This window comes from Bos taurus, chromosome 3 (assembly GCF_002263795.3).
Source record: "Bos taurus isolate L1 Dominette 01449 registration number 42190680 breed Hereford chromosome 3, ARS-UCD2.0, whole genome shotgun sequence".
In the NCBI taxonomy this organism is placed as follows: domain Eukaryota; kingdom Metazoa; phylum Chordata; class Mammalia; order Artiodactyla; family Bovidae; genus Bos; species Bos taurus.
Genome location: NC_037330.1, coordinates 49,690,120 through 49,712,232, shown reverse-complemented (window position 1 = coordinate 49,712,232; position 22,113 = coordinate 49,690,120). Strand labels below are relative to the sequence as shown.

Below are 22,113 nucleotides of genomic sequence, written 5' to 3'. Positions count from 1 at the left end.
AGCAATTCAGTTTGTTCCAGGAAGTCAGAGAAATTGTTCAAATAGTAAATAGAGGTCTAGTCAAACTGCTTCTTTCACTAAAACCAAATTTTCAGGACTGTCTCTTTCTGCAAGGACAGAAAACCACAGTAATTCTGAGCTGAAAGGGATGAGAGAGGGCGTCTTGTATAAACACTTCAGCTCAGGGGATGAAGTGACTACCTTTCTGAGCCTGCTTCCACACTGCGAAATGGAGTCACCTCTCATCGCCTGCCCACCACTCAAAGATACTGGGAGGATTAAGTGAATGGGCTTTTTTTTTTTTTCATAAAGAAGAATGAAGTAATGCCATCTGCAGCAAAATGGATGGACCTACAGAATGACTATCATCAAAAAATCTACAAACAGCAAAAGCTGGAGAGAGTGCAGAGAGAAGGGAACCCTCCTACTCTTGGTGGGAATGTAAATTGGTACAGCCACTATGGAGAACAGTATGGAGGTTTCTTAAAAAGCTAAAAATAGAGCTACCATATAACCCTGTAATCCCACTCTTGGGCATATATTCAAGAGAGAAACGTGATCTGAAAGGATACATGCACCCAAATGTTCACTGCAGCACTATTTACAACAGCCAACTTTAATGGAAGCAACTTAAATGTCCATGACAGAGGAATGGATAAAGAAGATGTGGTGCATACATACAATGGAATATTACTTAGCCATTAAAAAGAATGAAATAATGCCATTTGCAGCAACATGGATGGACCTAGAGAGTGTCATACTAAGGGAAGTAAGTCAGACAGAGAAGGAGAAATATCACATGACATCCCTTATATGTGGAATCTAAAGAGAAATGATACAAATGTACTCACTGCCAAAACAGAAAGATGCAGACTTAAGAAAACAAACTTGTGGTTGCCAGTGGGGAAGGGATAGTTGGGGAGTTTCAGAAGGTCATGTACACACCGCTATATGTAAAATGGATAACCAACAAGGACCTACTGATAGCACATGGAACTCTGCTCAATGTTATGTGCTAGCCTGGATGGGAGTGGGGTTTGGGGGCGAATAGATTCATGTATATGTATGGCTGAGTCCCTTAGCTTTTTACCTGAAACCATGACAACACTGTTAATTGGTTGTACCCAATACAAAATAAAAAGTTTAGAATTTGAAACAAAAATATGGATGGATCTAGAGATGATCATACTAAGTAAGTCAGAAAGAGAAAGACAATATATGATGTCACTTATATGTGGAATCTAAAATGACACAAAGGAACTTACCTATGAAACAGACTCACAGATGTAGAGAACAGAATTATGGCTGCCAATGGGGAGGAAAGGCAGAGGAGGGATGGACTGGGAGTTTGGGACTAGCAGATACAAACCGTTACATAGAGAATGGATGAACTCGATGGTCCTGCGGCATAGCATTTAATATCTTTTGATAAACCATAATGGAAAAGGATATTAAAAAGAATGTGTATGTATGTATAACTGAATCACTTTGCTGTATGGTAGAAATTAACAGAACACTGTAAATCAACTATACTTCAATAAAATAAATTTAAAAAATTTTTTTAATTGAATGGACTTTTAAAACTGTAATCCTAAGGCGTTATTCTTTTCTCCATTTACTTTGGCAGCTCTAAATCTTGTCTATACATTCTTTAACACTCCTCCCATCCAGAAATGCCCTCACTTTGACTATAGGCGGCCAACCTCAGAGACTTGCTTGTAACATACAGAAGCAGCCAATTTTCGAGGCCAGATCAGAAAAGGTGATTTCACTTCTGCCTGCTTCTCTCTGGACACTCACTCTGGAAGAGCTGCCCACTGCATTAGAAGGTCAACTACCCTGAGACGCTGTGCTGTAGGGAAGCCACCTGGAAAGGCCAAGTGTAGGCTCTCTGGTCAGCAGTACTCATCTTCAAGTCCTTCCCTGGCCAGGCACCAGACGTGAGTGAATAAAACTTTGGAAGATGCTAGTGCTCAACCATTGAGCTATCTCAGGTTTTGAACCTTTGCAGTTGATGTCCCAGACATTATGGAACAGAGATGAGCTTCTGCGTTTCTAAATCCCTGATGGGGACTTTGCTGGTGGTTCACTGGTTAAGAATCTGCCATGGAATGCAGGGGATGCGGGTTTGATCCCCAGTCGGGGAACTAAGATCCCACATGCCGTGGGGTAACTATGCCTGTGCACTACAACTACTGAGCCCACGAGCTGAAACCAAAGATCTCATATGATGCGATGAAGACCCTGTTTGCCGCAACTAGGACCCAACACAGCCGAATAAATAAAAATAAATAAGTATTTAAATCCCTGACCCACAGAATCCACAGACATAACAAAATGGTTGTCCTTTGGCTACTAAAGTTGCACTGTTTGTTACACAGCACTGGTGATGGCAAAGTCACACCAAAGCAGGAACAGTACCAGGCACTGTACTTGCTCTGTGCCAGGCACAACGGCAAGCGCCTCACATACTGACCTGACTTCATTCTCACCACAGCTCAGTGAGGAAGTCACAATTTCCCATCTCACAGGGAGGAAACTGACCATGAGAGGGGCTAACGATTCACTCAGGTTCCACAGGGACCTCACTGACACTTGGGTCTGGCCTGAGCAGAGCGCACTCCTAAGCCACAGCTGAGTCCTCCAGTCCCAGGGCCTTCTCTTGTCTGCTTTTGGTTCTTCCCCATTTGTCATTTACAATTCCTGTCTCTTAAGGGTTAGAACAAAATCTCTTCATATTTCTGATTTGATCAACTTTCAAGCTGGCCTGGTACCACCAGGGAGGTTCTCAGACTGTGAGACTACTTTGCCCACTCCCTAAGGCTGAAACAGCCAAGCTCTGCTTTGCCTCATAGGCCAAGCCCATCAGATCTAGTTTCTTCTAAGCTGTGGTGAGACAGTAACAATTCACAGAGCAACTCATTTACACATCCAAATCTCAGAAACATTCTGTGGTGGGGACTTCTCTGGCAGTCCAGTCGTTAAGGCTTCATGCTTCCAAAGGAAGGGGCATGGGTTCAATCCCTGGTCAGGGAACTAAGATCCTACATGCTACAGGGTGTGGCCAAAAAAACAAAAACTGTTGTGTGACTTATTTACCCTTGGTCCCCAGAGTTATTAGCACACTTGTGACAAATTATCTGGAAGGTTCTCCATACACTGGTGAGCTCAGCCTACTCCATGGACTGCCAGTCTCCAAACTGTTCCTAAGTGAGGGTGTGTGGCTCAGACTGCTGCCCTGGTAAGGCCTTTCCCAACTGGAAGGGAAAATCCATGGTAGCATTGGCCCCAACATCCTCAGATCCCCTGGAGCTACAGATCTACCCAAGGACCCAGATAAATGCAGGTGCCTTTGAATGTCTTCAGGGATGGTGCTCAGGATGCACCTCTCTGCCTTGCACCTACAGATCTACCGCGGCTGTTCCCGTGTACTCTCTGAGTGGTAGCACCTGCATGCTCAGTTCGTCCAGCCCTCACCAAGCCCAGACCTCAGGCACTTCTCACTGGCAAGAGGCCACCTCTTCAAAGGCAGACATGAACTAGGGTAGGTACTAACTCTTTCAGTGAAAACTGCCACTACCACAGAATGGGGAGGGAGCTGGCTCATCCTAGCAGTGAAATCCCCCATAGAGCCCCTATCTCCTCCTGTCACCTAACTGCTATGCTCCAGAAAGAGCTCTGACAGTCAGCCAGCACCTCCGAGTCTGGAATGGCTCTACAGCTCATCTATTGGAGATGGGAAGCTTCTCTTTCCAAGCTGAGCTGGCGCTGAGTCCCTACCATGCATCGGGCATTGGAAATACTAAGGTGCACAAGCCAATTTCTGATCTCACTTGCAGATGAAGACTTCTGTTCTCAATCTTGTCTTCCAGGTATACCACCAGGTGTCAGTCAGTTGTGACAAGTCACTTAATATCAATAACAAGATGTATCAGATTTGAAGTAAGAGTGGGTGAATATTGTTGCTTAGGGAAGGGTTTATGATCCGCCCATCTCATGGTGAGGAAACCCATTCAGACATGGGAAAGGGGGCTGGAGCAGGGTGGTCTGAGCTCTGTGAGGGGCACGTGGTGAATGTCACACCTGTGAGGGTCATCAGTCTTTGACCTCAAGGCAAAAAGCTGAGAAGTACTGTGACCCCAGTGAGGGTGGGGGTATGCCCAGAACCACACTCCATACAACCAACCAAGGAGTCTGCTCTACTTTTTCTCCCAGAGAAAGGACTAGCCAGCAGTAGGCTGCCTTTCAAGAAGCTGACAAAACAGAAGGGAAGGTTGTCTTTTGATTCTGGCAAGATTTTGTGCACTTGTATGTTTAGGCAAAGAACAGTGCAGCAGAGCTGGCTGCAGCAGTGTCTGTCCTGTGAGCATTCCCTCTCTAGCTGACCCCTCACTGGTGACCCATGGCGAATCACATGGTAAACTTGCAGAGTATTTTCACATTCACCGTAGTAGGCTGTGACTGGTTCAAGTTTAAGACCCTTCAGAGTAGGTCTTCCTGCCATCTCCATGTGAAGAAATGACCTCAGAGAGGGTCTGCTCCTAGTCCACAGCAGGTGAGGGACACAGCTGGAATTCAAACCCAGATCTTATGTTTCCAAACTATATTTCTTGTAATATACTCAGATGTGTTACACCCAGCCTCATGAGGATGAGGGACAAAGATGTGGCTACATCTTCAATCTAAAGGGAATGGAGGCTGATCTCGTGTTGTTAAATGTCTCACTGGCTCATGGAAGCCTGCTTCTTGGTAATGGCCATGGAGCAACCTCTCTCTGCTTAGTCTGTCTTCTTGGCTTTGTCTTGGCTGCTCTCTTGCAGAATTTCCTGTTTTGAGGACACACATACCTCCTCTCCACGTACACTCCCAGGACCATTCTAGATCTGGCAGCGGGGAAACGCTTCCACTTAGAGCTTTGATAATCAGTTCAGACCAGTGACTGCTTGAGAGTCCACAGGTCTTACTTCCTGCTGTTGGAAGACGAGATCACCTACCAGGTGCCATGGTCACCACTGAGCTGGCAATGTGGGCTCTTTTGCAGGTACACTTAAGGCTACATTACTGTGATTTAAATTACAGGAAATCTTGCAGCAAAGAGAGAGTAAAAAATGCTCCCACAGCCAAGAACTTTTCACCCCTCAAAGTGTTTCTCAATCAAAGTGTTTACTGAACTTCAAACTGAATGGCCATTTAAAGGGTGATCGCAGCCCTCCCACAGTCAAAAAAATGAAACTTTTGGCATCATTAATGCTGAGTCTTGGCTCAAGGTTCGAAGACTGCATGGAATTCTGCCCCATGTATGCAAACATTTCGAGAACTACTCAGTTAGCCTTCCTGGAAAAACAAGCCCATGTCCTGCTGTCTTCCTTAAACTTTGATCTTGTCAACACAGGGATCATTGAGAGTCTAACTTCTAAAATGTTGGACTGTGGGATGATTTGAGAGAATAGCATTGAAACATGCATATTACCATATGTGAAATAGATCACCAGTCCAGGTTCGATGCATGAGACAGGGCACTCAGGGCTGGTACACTGGGATGACCCTGAAGGATGGGATGGGGAGGGAGGTTCAGGATGGGGAACACATGTACACCCATGGCTGATTCATGTCAATGTATGGCAAAAACCACCACAATATTGTAAAGTAATTAGCCTCCAATTAAAATAAAAAACAAAAAAATAAATAAAACGTTGGACTCCTTTGTTCTCTGAACATGAAGGGCAGGATGCAGAGTAACTGTATAACAAGTGATGGATCCATGGTTGTCCATGGGGACACCTGCTGTTTCTCTAGCACTTCATCCTTCTGGAAGGCTTGCATGATATCATTTGACCCACACAGTGCATCTCAAGGGTGAAATAGAGCTAGACTTTTAAATCACCATTATGTGGATGAAGGTGCAGAAGTTTATAAATGTATAAAGAGATACAGGATGAAAGAGTCTGTGCATGTACATATACACATGCCCAGAAAGGAAGAAACATTCCATGATTTAAAATTACCCAAGATGACATCTGATGATAGGGGCTTTTGTACCATTTTAGTTTTTTGTTTATTATTCCATGTCAGGGTTATCTGGAGTCACACTGACTCCAGGGCTCAGACCAAACAAAGTGGGAAATCCCAGAGGCAGGAGCCAATCTGTAGCTGAAGTTCACCTGCTCTGGACAAGTAAGAGGGGGGAGAATACATCCCCTGTCACGTGGGCTGCCAGGCTCTCCTATCTATAGCCTCTGACAATCTGAGTGGATGGTGGAGAACTGTCAGCTCCACAGACAAAATATATCAGAAAAAGGACAAAACAAAGCTGACTTTTCATTGCAGGTAGTGTTTCTCCCCATTGGGAGAAATTGGGTTTCCAATTTTTTCTCCCCAAATGGGTTTCTCCCATTGTGTGTTAGTGCCCTTGGTGAGTTGCTCCTATTCTAGAAAACAATGGCAGGTCCAGAGTCATCCAAGGACTATTCTTGGGGTGCTCAATCTTAGCCATGTCTCCTTCACTCTATCTCTGCAATACCAACCCCTGGTCTAATAATTAGCCCTATTACCTCCAAGTAGCACAGAGCCCTCCATCCCTCCCTCCTAGAAACCAGCCCAGAGGCCAACCTGGAGAGCTCATCACCCATTTTATGTGACATATGTTCTTGTAAACTTTGCATTTGACTTTTCCTTCTCCCTGGGGGATCTTGGGATTGGGTAAAAAAGCTTATGAAGCAAGTTAGTATCCTGTGCTTACTTTCCAACATCTGAAATTGTTATAAAATGCATTTAAAAAATTATTTTAAACAAAAACATTGACAGAAACTGAAGGGGCCTCAGCTAGTTCCCGGAGGTAATATATCATTTGGACAGATGGGTGTCTGTGTGCATTGTCCCTTCCCCATAAGCACCTCCTGGGGGAATGCGCAGCTACAGCCTCGAGAGAGGACTGGAATGATTTTTGGCACCAACAGCCCTCAGAAAATCTCATGGCTTTTAGACGATTCCCTTGCATTCCCATTGTGTCAGGCACTATTAAAAGTTAGCCTCCAAGGGCTTCCCTGGTGGCTCAATGGTGAAGAATCTGCCTGCCAATGCAGGGACTTAGGTTCGATCCCTGCTCTGAGAAGATTCCACATGCCTTGAAGCTATTAAGCCCTTGTGCTACAACTATTGAGCCTGTGTTCCAGAGCCCAGGAGCCACAACTACTGAAGCCCCTGTGCCTAAAGCCTGTGCTCTGCAACAAGAAAAGCAACTGCAATGAGAAGCTTGTGCACTGCAACTAGAGAAAAGCCCATGCAGCAACAAAGACCCAGTGTGGCCAAAAATAAGTAAGTAAATAAATATATAAGTAAATAAAAAATAAGTAAGTAAATAAACATTAAAAAAAAAAAGTTAGCCACCGGTGTGGGGTTCTTGGCCTTACAAAATTTATACCCTAGGCTTGTAGAGTTTTCTGGAATGGGAATAGGAGACACTGAACTGTTCTGAGTTTCAGGGTTTGAGACGGGGGATCTGAGGATGTGCAGTTGTGGCTCCTCCTCACCCCCAGGTTGGAAGCCATGGTGACTGGGGTCTGTTCTAGACCTGACAGAGAGATGAGTGGGTCTGGGTTCTTTGCTGAGAGGCAAAGAGGAAAACCCTCACTCCTGTTTCCTGTCATAGTCAGAGGATTTGTGTTCAGACTGAGGAAAGCCAGAGATCTTCCTAAAGGAGCGCACATCATGGGGCCTGGGGCATGAAGCCAGACCAAGTGGGGAGCACCCTTCCACTCCCCTCTTCTCCAGAGCAGGAGCAGGCCATACAGCTCCCCAGCTTCTCTTCCTTCTTATCTTTTCCTCTTAATCTTTGGCATCTCACTCACTTGTTAAACTAGCTAGTGGTAAGACTAACTGCATAATTTCCCAGCTGACTTCAGATGGAGGGCAGTAATGTCTTTGTGAGGGAAATGTGCCCAGGCCACCAGGAGAAAGGATTCTGCAGTGTGTTTACTCAGCTGTGGGACAAACAGCTGAACCTCTCTCGTCCTCTCCTTTTCCTTCAACAGGGCCAGACAACCCCCCACAGGCTGCAGAGGGCAAGGTGGGCATCCTTCGGTGTGAACTCTTTCTTCCCTGGGTCATTCCTTCAGCAACCTCCTCGCCACCCTGCTTCTCCCACCACCCAGCCTCCCTGCAGACCACTGCCTGGACTTTGGGGTCCACAGCCCTCCTGTCCAGTGTCTCTAAGTGTAATGGGTTGGCTCCCTTTGGGGAACAGACATTGGGACAGAGATTTACATGCAATTACTGGCAAGTGTGCTTGGGAATGGTACTGCCAGGGAGAGAGAGAAGGCTCACATGTGAGGATGCACCATCAGCACAGAGATCTCAACACCCCACCACCCTGAGGGAGCTCTGAGGCTGAGTCGGCCCTTCAGAGAGGTCCTGAATGGAAGCAAAGGGCTAAGAGTGTGTACCTCTGCATCATCCAGTCATTGGAGGCAGTTGACCCTGGGGTAAGGGCACAGCCTTGGGCAAAGCAGCTCCCTTTGGGTGAGGGCAATTTCTGGGGAAGGACCCAGCTCTCCCCACCAGCAGGCAAATTCTCCTGGCAGCGGGAGAATGAGGGCCTTGGTGCTGATGGGAAGTCCGGCTGCACTGCCCGCCAGGGTGCAGAGAAAGAAGAGGAGGAAGCTGGGCCTCCAGTTTCCACTGCTCCAGGTCAACCCCTGGGAGATGAACTGACCTGTCAGGAGACAGGGCCAGAGGAGAGAAGAAGGGCTTCTCAGGAGCCCCAGCAGTAGCTGGAAAAGAACATACATTGGCTGAGAGCAGCTGGGCAGGCCTGGCCCACAGAGGGTGAACTGGCTGCCACGGGGGAGAGAGTCCAAATGACCTGCCTTAAGCCCAAGTGGGTCTGACATGGCCAAATAATTTGTCTGAGAAAAGCCCCTAATTGGGAGTCAGTTATAGGATGGTTTAAATCTATGCCACTCTGCTGGATTCCCAAAGATTACTGCAACAGCTAAGCAACACTCTGCTTTGAGCATCCTGATGTATGTCATTTTTAAAACATGGGAGAGTCATGGGTTCCCAGGAGGAGAATATCTGAGAGATGTTCGTACCAAACTTAGGAGCGAAGTCTGCCTATCTTTTCACCTTTCTTACATATATGTATCTTTTCCCTCCAAACAACTTGGGTTCTCCAAGTCACTTAACAGGTCCAACTTGGTTCTCTGCTATCTTTTTATCCTCGTGGCTCACTGTTGCTGCATGCTAAGTCACTTCAATCGTGTCTGACTCTTTGTGACCCTATGGACTGTAGCCCGCCAGGCTCCTTGTCCATAGGGTTCTCCAGGCAAGAATACTGGAGTGGGTTGCTAGCCCTCCTCCAAGTTATCTTCCTGACCCAGGGATCGAACCCAGGTCTCTCATGTCTCCTGCATCAGCAGGCGGGTTCTTTACCCCTAACGCTACCTGCCGCATCTTTATTTTTCCATTTCATTTGAGAGGAGAGACAGTGTCTGGTGGCTGAAGAGAAGCTGTTGGGGGATAGAGTGTGAGAAAAGTCTGGCTCTTTGCCACCTCCAACCCTTCTCCAGGCTGAGTGGGAAAGTGGTTGGTGGAGGCAGGTGAACTGTTGAAGTTTCCAGGTCTGTGTGCCCCAGCCAATGTAACTGCCAGCACCCCATTAGCCCTCTCCCCTACACTCCTATGCAGAACTGGATATAACACCGGCTTATCACTGTCCCCCAGCTAACATCACAGAATGTGGGCTGATGCAAAGACAGCCTGTGACACAGTTAGCCAGACTCTGGTGACAGTGTTTCAAGTGTGGCAAGGGTAAAATATTGCCCCAGTGGTCTAGAGGGCCTGTGCCACCAACAAAGAACCATTATGACAACAGGAAGGCGCCGAAAGCCCAGCACAGTGTAAACAGGAAAGATCTCTGTCTCCCTCTCCTCTTTACGAAAGAGAGGGAGAATTCAACCCTCTGGTGCTTGGCTAATTTCCACAGCAACACTGGTCAGGGCCACTGCAGGACCCCCACCCAACCCGGAGCAGCTCTGGGCTGGAAGGCTGCCTGCCCGGCCAGGTCAGGGGTGATGCCTGGACCTCACCAAGTGGCTTCTGTAGGTTCTGGGAAAGCAGCATATAATCTGGGAGCAATGCAGGAAAACTTAATGGGATTTTAATTTTTTCTAGCCTACTGCTTTTTCTTCCTTTTTCATTCCAGCTGCATCCATCAAACATTTAAATACTCCCATGACATAGTTTATTGAAAACACCAACACTCCCTGGAAAACCCCTGTTCTTCTCTTACATGGCTTCTTCTACTCATAAGGTCCTGCTCCTGCTCCCTCTTCTCCACAGAGATACCCCTTCAAGACCCACCTCTCTCTCAAAGCCATCACTGCTCATGGCTGCTTGCTATGATCTTCCCTTCGCTTCTCCTTCCCTCTTGCACCTTATTCCCTGCCCTCCCCACCCCACCTTCAAGATCCCCCAGGTGTACTCCCTTCTCTCCAGCCTAGTTGAGGCTCCCACCATCCCTTGCTCTTTCCTGTTCTTCCAGCCTCTGTCCTTCCCCCTTCAATCTATTCTCTTGGCTGCAGTGTTCATCCCCAAAGACAAATATGATCTTGTCATTGAATGATCTAAACACATCTATAATAGCTAACATTTATTGAATGTTTACTGCACGCCAGGCTCTAAGTGTTCTTTATGCAAAACTTGTCTAAATCTCACAATAAACTGTAAAGTAGGCATTATTTCTCCCATTTCACAGATGAAGAAACTAAGGCTCAGAGAGGTTAAGTAGCCCACCTAAGGTCACACAGCTAGCAAGTGGTAGAGCGAGGATTTGAACCTAGGCAAACAGACTTCAAATACTCCCCTCTCAAGCAATGTACTGAATTATCCAGCTTCTCAGTGACTCTCATCAGCCCTCAGGATAAAGTCCAAACTCCTCAGCAGTCAAGGTCCCTCACTTTAGACTCATTATTTTTCATGTGCCGACAGGTACACTTTACTTCCCCACCCCTGAGTGATGTGCTGGTAAATGTTTAACAGTTGGCTCTCTGGAAAAGAAAACCCTGATACAGAGCATTTCCATGGTATAGGCACTCCCACCATGGCTGATTTCAAGCTGTGACTATGACATCACTGTACAAGGAACAGATGTGCTCAGTCAGAAGGAAGGAGAGGGCTTCAGGCTCAGACACAGTCCCTGCCCACCTCGATCATCCACCATGACTCCACCCAGCAAGAACAGTATACCTTGGACCACACACCACCCATCCACCTGATCACTGACCCAAGGCTCCTGTGTTGATCTGGAAAGTGCCAATGAACTTCCACATTCCTTTCCTCTTGTTCACCACCTACCTCAGGCTGTCTGAGGGCAGGGTTGAGAACACCAACTAGACCACAAAGGCTGATGACCATCCTTTGGACAGACACCTGTCCCCTGCTTGCCACAGCAGGCTTGACCTACCCCGGCCCTGGCCCTTCACCCAGAATACCCCATCTGCAACAGTTACATCTTCATCCCTAAGAGGTAATGCATTACTGCTCCTCTAGCTGTGCCCTGTCCAGAGATATCCTGGCCTCTCCCCTTCTCAGCCCACCCACACTTCCAGGGCCCCATCTCTTCTCCTTATTTAATGTGATAATGGTCCCCAGATAAGGATGTCGCTGGCCCTCTACTCAGATGACCCACAGGCACTCCTCCTCGGCAGTTCTCATTGATCCTTCTTATCCACAGACCCAGTCTTGGCTCTATAATCCCACCCTCTGTGACTCAGACCCCTAGGGCCCATCCACAGACCTCTGAGGAAGGTGTCTCCCCAGCTGTGACACATGTGTGAGATCTCCTGTCTAAGCAGGACCTCACCCATCAGCCAAGCAGCCCCTGGGATGGCTATCCCTGCTCAGAGGCTGGAGAACCTTTCTGGCAGGCATGAGCTAGAACAGACATCCTGGAGGATATTTCTAGGGAAAGGGGCTTTAAGTGTTTCCTCCACAGTTCCTAATTAAAGACCAGGTAGTTGGGCTTCCCTGGTAGTTCAGTCGGTAAAGAATCTACTTGCAGTGCAGGAGACCTGGGTTCCATCCCTGGGTTGGGAAGATCCCCTGGAAAAGGAAATGGCAACCTTTTGCAGTATTCTTGCCTGGGAAATCTTATGGACAAAGGAGCCTGGCAGGCTACAGTCCATGGGGTCGCAAAGAGTCGGACAGGACTTAGTGACTAAACCACCACCACCAGTTTACCCAAGGCCAATCCTTGTTTTCATTTGTCCCCAGTGCAAAGTGTGATATCCCACGGGGCACTGGGTGTGGCTTGGGAGTGACATTTTCTTGTTCATTAAATGTTTAGTGTGGTATCACTGCATAAATCATATACACCATGTAAGAATGCCAGTTTCTACATGTTTATGGCTGAAGGTTAGTACTCCCCACTGAGACCACAGTGAACTTCCCCATTCTTGTGATTCTGAATCTTGTGGTACCTGGAGCCATCTCTGTGATCACCAGTGAGCATCTTTAAACACGGTGGCAATTCCCAGAGATATGTAGGGCAGCAGGTCAAACATAAAGTTTACTCAGGGGAGGTTCTAGTGTCCGGCTGGGCCATCAAACAGTGCTGATGATGCCTCCAGTTGAGTCAGTGAATTGAAAGCACTTTAGAAAAGTGAAGATTTGGGACAAATATATTAGGTGGCTCTAAGTGTGTGCGTGTATAGAAGAGTGACTGCCACGGGCAGTTTCAGAGACGGTGCTGATGAGGACCAGGCTGCCAGATGCCTTTCAACGAAACCCAGAGACGAGAGTGCCCAGGAGGTGGGCAGCCAGAACTCTCCAAAGATTTATCTGCCCAGATGAATTTTCTTTATGACTATAGGAATGCTGGTCACTCCTGCTGCCTGGGCCACTGAGCTCTGTCCAGAGAAAGCCCTGACTTCTGGGGACACCCAGCCTGAGGCTGAGCATGCCTGCCTGCCCACACTTTCCTCCTGTCTCCTCTCTCCTCCGTTGAGCCCTCTTCAAGTTGTTTAAATGACCGCAAGTCTCCTCCATTTTGAGGGTATCAGCCATAATCTAACTGTGATAAATGGATTGTGCTGGCTCTTTCTAAGTCTCTGTTGGAGATTTCCAGGGAATTTCTCTAGTGCTTATCTGATCAACTGGGGGCAATTCACTAAGCTCTTAAGTAATGGAATCTGCTCTGAGCTTCAAGACACTGAAACAAAGACACGTAGACCAAGATGGCTGAGATAAAGATTCCCACTACCACAAAGGCTATGAGAAAGAGAAAGATCTTAGTACAGAATGTATAGCCACAGGGGTAGGGGAGGAGCAGGTACTTCGGTCCTAAATGGCCAATGTGCCACCGTGTGCCTCCTTTGCTAACTAGCTGGCACATCATTGTTTTAGAAGCAGTCAACTGATTTTGAATCTGGTACAAGACTACCAAGAGATATCAAGTTAAGCAAGATCCACACAGTGCCTACCCACACAGGATGGAGACTGGACAGAAGAAAACAAGGCAGTGAGAAGTAATTTTTGCCGTGTAAGAGTTTAGGCTTAGATTTCCCTGGTGGTCCAGTGGTAAAGAATCCACCTGCCAAGGCAGGAGACACGGGTTCTGTCCTTGGCCTGGGATGATTCCACAAGCTGCAGGGCAGCTAAGCCTGTGCACCACGACTACTGAGCCCGTGCTCCGGAGGCCGAGAATCACAGCTGCTGACCCCTGTGTGCCCTAGAGCCGCTGCTTCACAACAAGAGAAGCCCGAACACCGCAACTCGAGAGTAGTCTCCACGTGCTGCAACTAGAGAAAGCCCGTGTGCAGCAATGAAGACCCGGCACGGCCAAAAAGTATTTAAAAAGAGTTTAGACTTTTAGAGGTTTGAACCATATAAATATATTACTCCTTTATAAAATAAAATGGAAAAAAATCATACAAAGTTAGATTTACTCTATTTTGAAAAAATAAATATAACATTTAGCTAGGCAGCTCTTCTGAAATTAGAGGTTATAAAAGAACATATTTAAGTGCCAAGCCCCTTCATTTGTGCTCTGCCTTAGTCTAGGGACAGGGACATTGAGGGGCTGGGATTGGCTGAGGTCACACTCAGTGGCCATCAAATGACAGGTGGGACTAGGTGATGAGTAGGTGGCTGCCTGCAAGGCTGCAGCATCAGAGTCAATGCCAAGGCAGTGATTAGTGACCCTATTTGCAGCAGATAGGAGGATATCTTAAGAAGCCCCTGGGTTCGATCCCTGGGTTGGAAAGGGATCCAACCCTTTGTCCAATCCCTGGGTTGGGAAGGGATCCAACCCTTTGTCCAGGTGGGAGCCCCTGCCCAAAAGGTGAGTGAGGCTGGAAGGATGGGAACAGCCACAAAAAGAGATGTGCAGATAGGAGGAAACAGAGAGGGCAATCTGTGCCAAAGCGTGAGCTAAATCAAGAAAGACAATCACACCCTGGTGGGTTTCAGCTGAAAAGTGTGGTGTAGAAACCTCCACAGCCCATAGGAACAAACCAGCAAGTCAGAGAGGCACTGGCCATGCAGACTGAGCCGGAAGACACATCTAGGGGAGAAGCCAGGAAAAACCTCATTGCCCAGGGAAAGAAGAGGGTGTGCCAAAGCCTGGTAAGTGGAGAAGTTAAAATAGAGCCGAGAGTGTGATCTGGACACCCAGAGGGAGGATGCATAAACAAAGCAAGGGGTGACTGCAGAGGAGAAAGGTTTACCCTGAAAAGCCAGCAGCAGTGAGAGTTTTAATTTCAGCCGCAGCCATCCCAGAACCCCTGTGGGGAGGCAGCTCAGAGGAAGGCTGGAAGGGCTCTTCTGGGGCCTCTCCTTTCATGGGAATAAGGTATCTGGCAGTCTCCAGAACAGGGCCCTGCCTGGGAGACAAGCAGCTTTCCCTTGAGTCATAAAATCCCTCCTCTGGGCCCCCAGGGGCACCAATTTTGCAGTATGTGGCCCAAAGGGACCAAGTAATTATGGGTGAAAACCATCCCTTTTAGCCCAAAGCTATTGCCTCGCCCCCTGCTCAAGGACAGCAGGCTGCAAGACCTGAGCTCTGCGTGTCACCACACTGGTCCCCAGGGGCCTTTGAGCGCTTGGCTCAGACAGGCCCTGGAGTGTCCAGGGCTCTGTGGGGTAAGATCAGCACACACACTTCCAAGACAAGCAAAGAGAGCTAGCTCTATAATTTCCTGACACCGAGGGAGGAGACAGAAGGAGCGCAGACCGGATAACTTCCCAAAAAGCCCAGCTGGCAAGCACACCCACACTGTGAGGTTGCAACTCCCTGAACTAATTAAAAGGCAGAGCAATGAGAATGTCTGAATTGCTGCATAAGCATCTCTTGGGGAAAATATGTTTATGGTATTGCATACCCAGAGCTCCCCCTTCACATCCCAGAGCCAAGTCAGACACAGGTGACTACAGTTTAGAGCTGAATGTGTGTGTTTGGCGGAGTAGGAAATAGCAACCCACCCCAGTATTCTTGCCTGGAGAATCCCATAGATAGAAGAGCCTGGTGGGCTACAGTCCAAGAGGTTGCAAAGAGTTGGATACAACTGAGCACGTGTGTAGGGATATGTGAGCATGTGTGTGATGGGTGGATAAGAACTCAGGCACAGAGAATTATACTGTGTGATGGGAGACAGCCAAGGCAGGCTACCATCTTCCTTCTGATTCCCCTCAAGGACAGAAAAATAGGTAAGGGTCTTAAGTAGCACCACAAAGGAATTTATGTGGCCATTGGTTGGGGGACCCTCCATCATATAAGGAGACATTGCAGTATCTCAATCTCTGGGAGGTGTTTTTCTCTCTAAGTTTAACCACTATTTTTTGAGTTTAACCCTACTAGCAGCCAGAATGGGTAAAATCAACATTAAGAGTTTTTTTCTGCTTTCTGAATCTATACAAAGAGAAATTATTTCTATTTTTTTTCCTTGTAATGACACTTAATCAGGTTTGGAGAATTCCCCTGGTGCAGAAATTCTGAAGCACTTTCATATCTATGGACTGAGGGTCCCAGAGGGAGGCCAGTCAGCAGGGTCCCTTCAGGAGCTCTGTCCACCTCAAGGTTCACTGGGAGTTATTTGATGAGGACATCAAGAACATAGCTGAGCTACAAGATGCCAGATTAAACTCTGACATCCAAAAAGAGAACAGGGGCAGCATGCCCCCCATTTTTTTCCTGGGGAGGCCTCTTGTGGGGCCTGGGATTTATCCTGGAACAGTAATGGATTGTGCTGTCCAGGCTAATGAGAAAGAAAGAAGAAAGACTTTTGAGCAAGATGCTGGGAGGTGTCTTAACTGTCCCTTGGCCCAGATTCCACTCGGAATCCAACCCAAGTCTTTGGCAAAAGAAGATTATAAGCTGAAACAGCAAGAGAGCCCTTTGCAGCATCTCAAGAGCTGTGACCTTGGTGGGGGAGAGCCTGCCCCATCCCAGGTGGGCATCACAAAGGAGGCAGCATCAGCACCGGCAGAGGCAGTGATGGTCGACGCAGGCCACCTGCAAAGCAAAGTGTGGCTCTGACCCCAGCCTCAGGAAGACTTGAATTGTCACTACAAACTGTATGAGGTCCCTGGGACTCTGTCAGGTGAGAGCTGGGCTGTGCCTTCAGTGGGGTTGGAGTTCCAAGCCCACTGAAACTCAGTAGGGAGGGAGTTCAGAGTGTAAGATATTTTTGTTCCCACTATATTGCCCCTTTCTGACTGTGTCCCTCAGACAGGCAACAGGTGGGGAGGTATTTTATACATGGATGGTATGTAAACTGACAACATCCCTGTGAACACATCAGAAGACATGAATTACCTGTCTTCAGAGAAAAAGAAACTAATGATTCAAAGGTTATCGATAATTTATCCAAACTCCATTTTGTGGGTGGACTGTCCATAAGCAGGTGACTGTTGGGAAGGGAGGCTGTGGGTGTAAACCCCACCATACCCTCATTTTTCTAGATAATTAACAAATTGTTTCAGGACCACAGACAGCAGCAGATGAGCTCCAGCTAGGTGCTCAGCCCACCCCACCCCAATCTGGTTCTTCTTTGCCAAAGGTTGTCATCTCTGGTCCTTTATACCCCACTCAGGCTCTCAGCAGAAGCTCTGAGGACCTTCTGAGGACCTTCTGAGCATGTGCGGAGAATGGCTTAAGACCACTGTACCTTTAGCACCGAAATGAGAAATCAGTTGTCTTTATTGCCAAGTCCTGTCCTCATCCAGTACTAATAACATTAGGTAATGCTTATTAAGTACTTAATATATCCATGTTCTGTATCCTCATTTTATCCTTACAACTCTATAAGGTTAATTCTATTTTTACATCCATTTTATAGATGAGGAAACTGAGTCACAGAAAGAGGAAGTTATTTTTCTGAGGTCACGAAGGCAGTCTGGTTCTTGAGCCCATCTCCATTGCCACTCTGCCATGATTGTGTTCTTGAACTTAAGATGCAGGATGAAGGCAAAATGGTAAGAAACATGAAACTTCGTAGGCCAACTTGGCCTGGTAAGTCATCAGGGACCTGGAAAAGCCATCTGCTGTAATGCTTTGGACTTGGGAGTTCTGTTTCCTATTAAGATTCTGTCTCTTAGTATCCTGCAAAAACTGGGGCAGGTTATATAACTTCTCTGTGCAGCTATTTCCTTCCCCAGTGGAACAACTAAGTGGACCTGGCATCACGGGTAGATTTGGAATAAGTTAAAATACGCCAAATCTGTTAAGGAAGAGAAGTCAGGAATTAGAATGTCTGTTCAGTTTTGTAAAGTGTGTGGTCTTCTGGCCTAGATGAGAGAACCACTGACTTTTAGAACTTTCAGTGCTTGCAGATCTTAGAGCCTATGTTCAATATTATTGGGGTGAATGCTTCACCCAACACAAGTATCCTTCTAACTACACTCCTGAGACAGTGCTGGGGCCCTTCAGAGCCAGGAGGCTCTTTAAGTCACCAAGAAGCCATCTCTTGTCTTCAGGGTATCCTTCTTCCACCAAATGTACCCAAACGTAGCACGTCATAGCAGTCTCCACTGCTGCTGCTTACATTGTACCATGTCTGCCTCGCTCCTACCAGAATCTAACCCTGCCCTCTGGGGAGGCTTGAGTAAATCAAATCCCACTGCCCAAGGCAGTCCTGGCATGAAGGTGAGCTCTGATGCTCTCTTTTCCATGCTAAACCATTTCAGCTTCTTCAACTGACATTCAACCTCATTTCTACCACCCTCACCATCCTTATTACTCTTCTCTGAGTACACTTGGTTTGTCAATTGTTCCCCCAGCCTTCCGTTGATTCTCCGAATATTTCCTGAGTGCCTTCCATGAAGACAGCAGATGCTAAGAATGCACGGAAAAAGCATAGTCTGTCTTGAGGAGCTCACTGTCTTGGGATAGGAGGTGGAGTACTCTTAAGGAATTGCAATATAGTGTGGGAAGTGCTATGACAGGGGCAAACCCTCTGAAAGTCCAGAGGCTGGGGAAGCTGACGGGTGGAGAGGTGTGTGTGTGTGTTGGAAACTGCACTCTAGATGGGGGAGAGAGAGGGAGAGGAGGCCAGTTCTGGGAACTGCTTGTGGTTTGGAACTACAAGACTCAGGGTTGAGGGTTGTGGGTCAGTGGGGGATAAGAGATAGGCTTGAGATCAACAGGGATCAAATCATGAAGGCCATGGTATGAGACTATTCTGAGGGCAATAGGGAGCTCCTGAAGGTTTGTAAGCAGGAGGGTAACACAATCGAATTTAGTTTTTAAGAACAATCACTCTGATTTCTAAGTTGGAGAGTGTATTGGAGGTAGATGTGAAACTGGAGGCAAGTGGTGTCATTGCCAGGTCAGAACAGAGCACAGCAGAACTCTGACCTCTGACCTTATTCTGGAAGCTGAGTTTCTATGGAGGCTGCCTGCAAATGTGAACTATACTGGTAACCACAACTCACTCCTGTTTCATGTTCAGGGGTACTAAACCTTTTCAAAAGGAACAGCAATGATAGCTTTTCCCCAGCATCTATCTTTGCAGCCAACTTTTAAAAATTTAATCTTATCAGTTCAGCCCCTCCTTTAGGATTATTGAAATCTTTGTGCATCTTAATTCAACCCCTTCATCTTTATTTAAGGGGAAATACTGAAGGGCTTGCCAAAGAGCACGTGGGGTAATTAGTGGTGGAACCAATGCTGGACCCCAGTTTCCTGACTCCTAAACCAGGCACCCTGTTATTCCACCTCTAGGAAATTGATCTGTTTAGAGAAACTAGACTCCAGATTGACTAGCAGTCACTTGCATGAAAGAACAGGTCTTAACTTACAGGCCCCAAAGGCAGGAAGGGGAGACTCTATACCCTTTTCCAGTATTTCCTCTTATTGACTAAAATAATCCCTGAGTTAGAATCTACATTCAACAGGGATGGCATTATAGGTCTTCAGACAGCTGAAGGTCACAGTTGCTCAAACCCAATCATCCAGGCACATGACAATGTCAAAAAGCTTGAAAGAATTTCACAGAGTGAAAAAAATCTTACAAGCTAATGAATGCTTAACAAACGCTTCTCTATGGAACTGAACTAGTTCAGATTGTAAAAGCTGTTCATGGAGACTGGACAGGTGATGGGAAATGGGACACCCTCTGTAGGGGAGAAGGGGAGGAAGCCAGCATACAGAAAGCTTCCCTGAATGAATGCCTAGAGAATCAGGGTCCTTCTCAATTAGGACCTAACCCCTTGGTCTCTGACAGATTTCTTACTGGAGCCCATGAGACCTGGAGACTGGTTTCCCTGGGCCCTGTGTATTAAAGTCTCTGACCCTCAGTCCTGGAACCTGCACAGACTATGTGCAAAGCCCTGTGCCCAGGTTATCCTGAGACCAGCACATCCTAGGCTGGTCCATCCCCACTATCCAGCACCACACCTTCATTAGCTCTCTTCCTCTTTGTTTACTTTGCCTGGATGTTAATGCTTTACCACTTTTTAAAACAGAACTGACCTCTACGTCTGACCTGCTCATTCTGCATCTCCTCTGAGAACTCATAGGACCTCCACCCTTTCCCCAGACTCAACCCTTTCCCCACAGTCTCATCGCTCACTTGAATCCACATCTCAAGTTCCGCTAGAGCAATGCTTTCCTAGTATCCCCTGTTGTGAAGCCAAATGCCATTATAGAAACTTCAGACTTGTCAGATGAGCAAGCACTTTACTGCTCCCTTCCCAACAAACATATGCTTATCTTTGAATAACTGTAGATCAGCCAAATTTCACCAAGGTAGTTAAGAGCAATGAGGAAGAATTCCAAAATTGGAATTGTTCAATTCCACTCTTCAGGGAGAGATTGTAAACAAACCTTTTATCTACTTTTCACATAACAGACACCATAAGTATTTTTTTTTTTTTAAAGAGGAGAAACAAATCAAGTCATATGCATTTTGCTCTGATCCCTGATCTTATTGTCCAAGCTGGAAAGGAAGCCCCACAGTATGGTCTGAGATGTTGACCATATCCCCAACCCTTTCCTTGTGGTCAACAAAACCCTCTTCAGTGAAGCCTTGGCCTGAACTTATCCAGTTTGAGATGTGAAGCAAGAGCTTCATTAAAGCCATCAACTGGAGAATACTTTTTTAAAAGAGCATTTTCTATAGAATTCTATTTGGTTTCTCACACATCTTCAGTGACACCTGAAAAGCTTTGTTGAAGTGAAGTGTATTTGTCTGTGTCCGGGTTACTCAAATTGCCTCTCTTTTCTGCCAGGAAACTCTGATTTCTGGCAAGAGATGCCCACATGAAAAGAAAAGGCTCGCTGACACAGAGGACTTCCAGAGGATTAAACACAAGCCACAGTTGTTCTTTTTTTAAAAGAATGAACTAAAATAAAAGCTTACTCTGCTCACCCACACAAAATGCTGTTTTCAGAGAGGACACTTGGCACTGACTGCTCTTGGTCTCAGAGACATTGTCTACATTAGCATTTAGTGAATTAACTTTAAACACACCACCAACAGAACCACTGCTGCGTCCAGGTGAGTCTAATACACCTCGGAAGCCAGCACACTTACCTAATGACACGATGCCAAGGCTTCACCCCTCCCGGGCTGGGGCTTCAAACATGAGGGGACTCAGGGGGCATCCGCTTTCAACCACAGAGCTGGCGGTGCTGGCGTCTTCCCTCCTAGGGAACCAGGCGCACTCCTGACCACCCAGCCGCTGGGGAATCACAAGGTGATACCGTCAGGTCTGGAAGGTTTGCTGAGTGATTGCTTCATACCACAGGGTGCTTCCTGCCCCCAGCTAAAAGAATGAAGGAGGGGTTTCCTTCAAAAATGCAGATTTTCAACAAAATTCCTTTTCTCTGTGTGTACAAGATGGTGCATTGCAACATTATCTGTAAGAGGAAATAACTGGGAAAAAATGCTGCCAACTGGGGACTGAAATAAATGATGAGATTTCCATGTAGTGCAAAAAAAAAAAAAAGAGAGAGATCCTGTATTTGCTGCTAAGGTCTCTAATGTATACTGTAAGGTGAAAAAAAAAAACAACAACAACAAACCCAGCAGATAGTACTTGCAGTAAGGTCCAATAGCATTTATTTTCGTATATGCTTAGAAAAAATGTGTACAGCGATTTGCAAGAAACTTGGAATAGTGGAGACCCTGGAAGTGGAACTGGGGCAGGAGGAGTGATCTGACTTTTTGGCTCGTTTTAGATTTTCTTTTTTACCTTGTGTATGCACTTAGTACAACTTTTAAAAATTCCTTCCTTGCCGAAAAGTATTTTGTCAGCTACATAGGAGCTTCCAAAAAAACAAAACTTCTCCATCATTAATCAAGCTGCAATGGATGAGTTTGAAAGGAGAAACTCAGTATCCTAGAAAAGTATACTGAACAGCAAATCTCAGTGAATTTGGGGAAGGGAGGTGTTGGCTTAGTTGCTCAGCCAACTCTTTGCGACCCCATATAGCCCACCAGTCTCCTCTGTCTGTGGAATTTTCCAGGCAAGAATACTGGAGTGGGTTGCCATTTCCTTCTCCAGGGGATCTTCCCGACCCAGGAATCGAACCCGAGTCTTCTGTTTGGCAGGCAGATTCTTTACCACCGAACCACCTGGTAAGCCAATAGGTATATGAATAACAGTAAAATAATG

General features: G+C 46.7%; 1 protein-coding gene and 1 long non-coding RNA gene across 3 annotated transcripts in view; one reads left to right on the top strand and one right to left on the bottom strand.

Moving 5' to 3' along the window:
* BCAR3 (BCAR3 adaptor protein, NSP family member) overlaps nucleotides 1-21,188 on the bottom strand; it is a 221,810-nt gene extending 200,622 nt beyond the window's left edge. The window contains 1 exon segment of one of the 2 annotated variants that reach the window (NM_001024483.1): nucleotides 21,030-21,188. The gene's annotated coding sequence lies outside the window, so the exon portion shown is untranslated. 2 annotated transcript variants of the gene reach the window in all.
* Nucleotides 15,968-20,926, top strand: LOC132344998 (uncharacterized). Its single transcript, XR_009494096.1, has 3 exons — nucleotides 15,968-16,595; nucleotides 17,334-17,469; nucleotides 20,725-20,926. It is a non-coding gene; the product is annotated as an uncharacterized lncRNA (long non-coding RNA).
* Nucleotides 21,189-22,113: the final 925 nt, after the last annotated feature.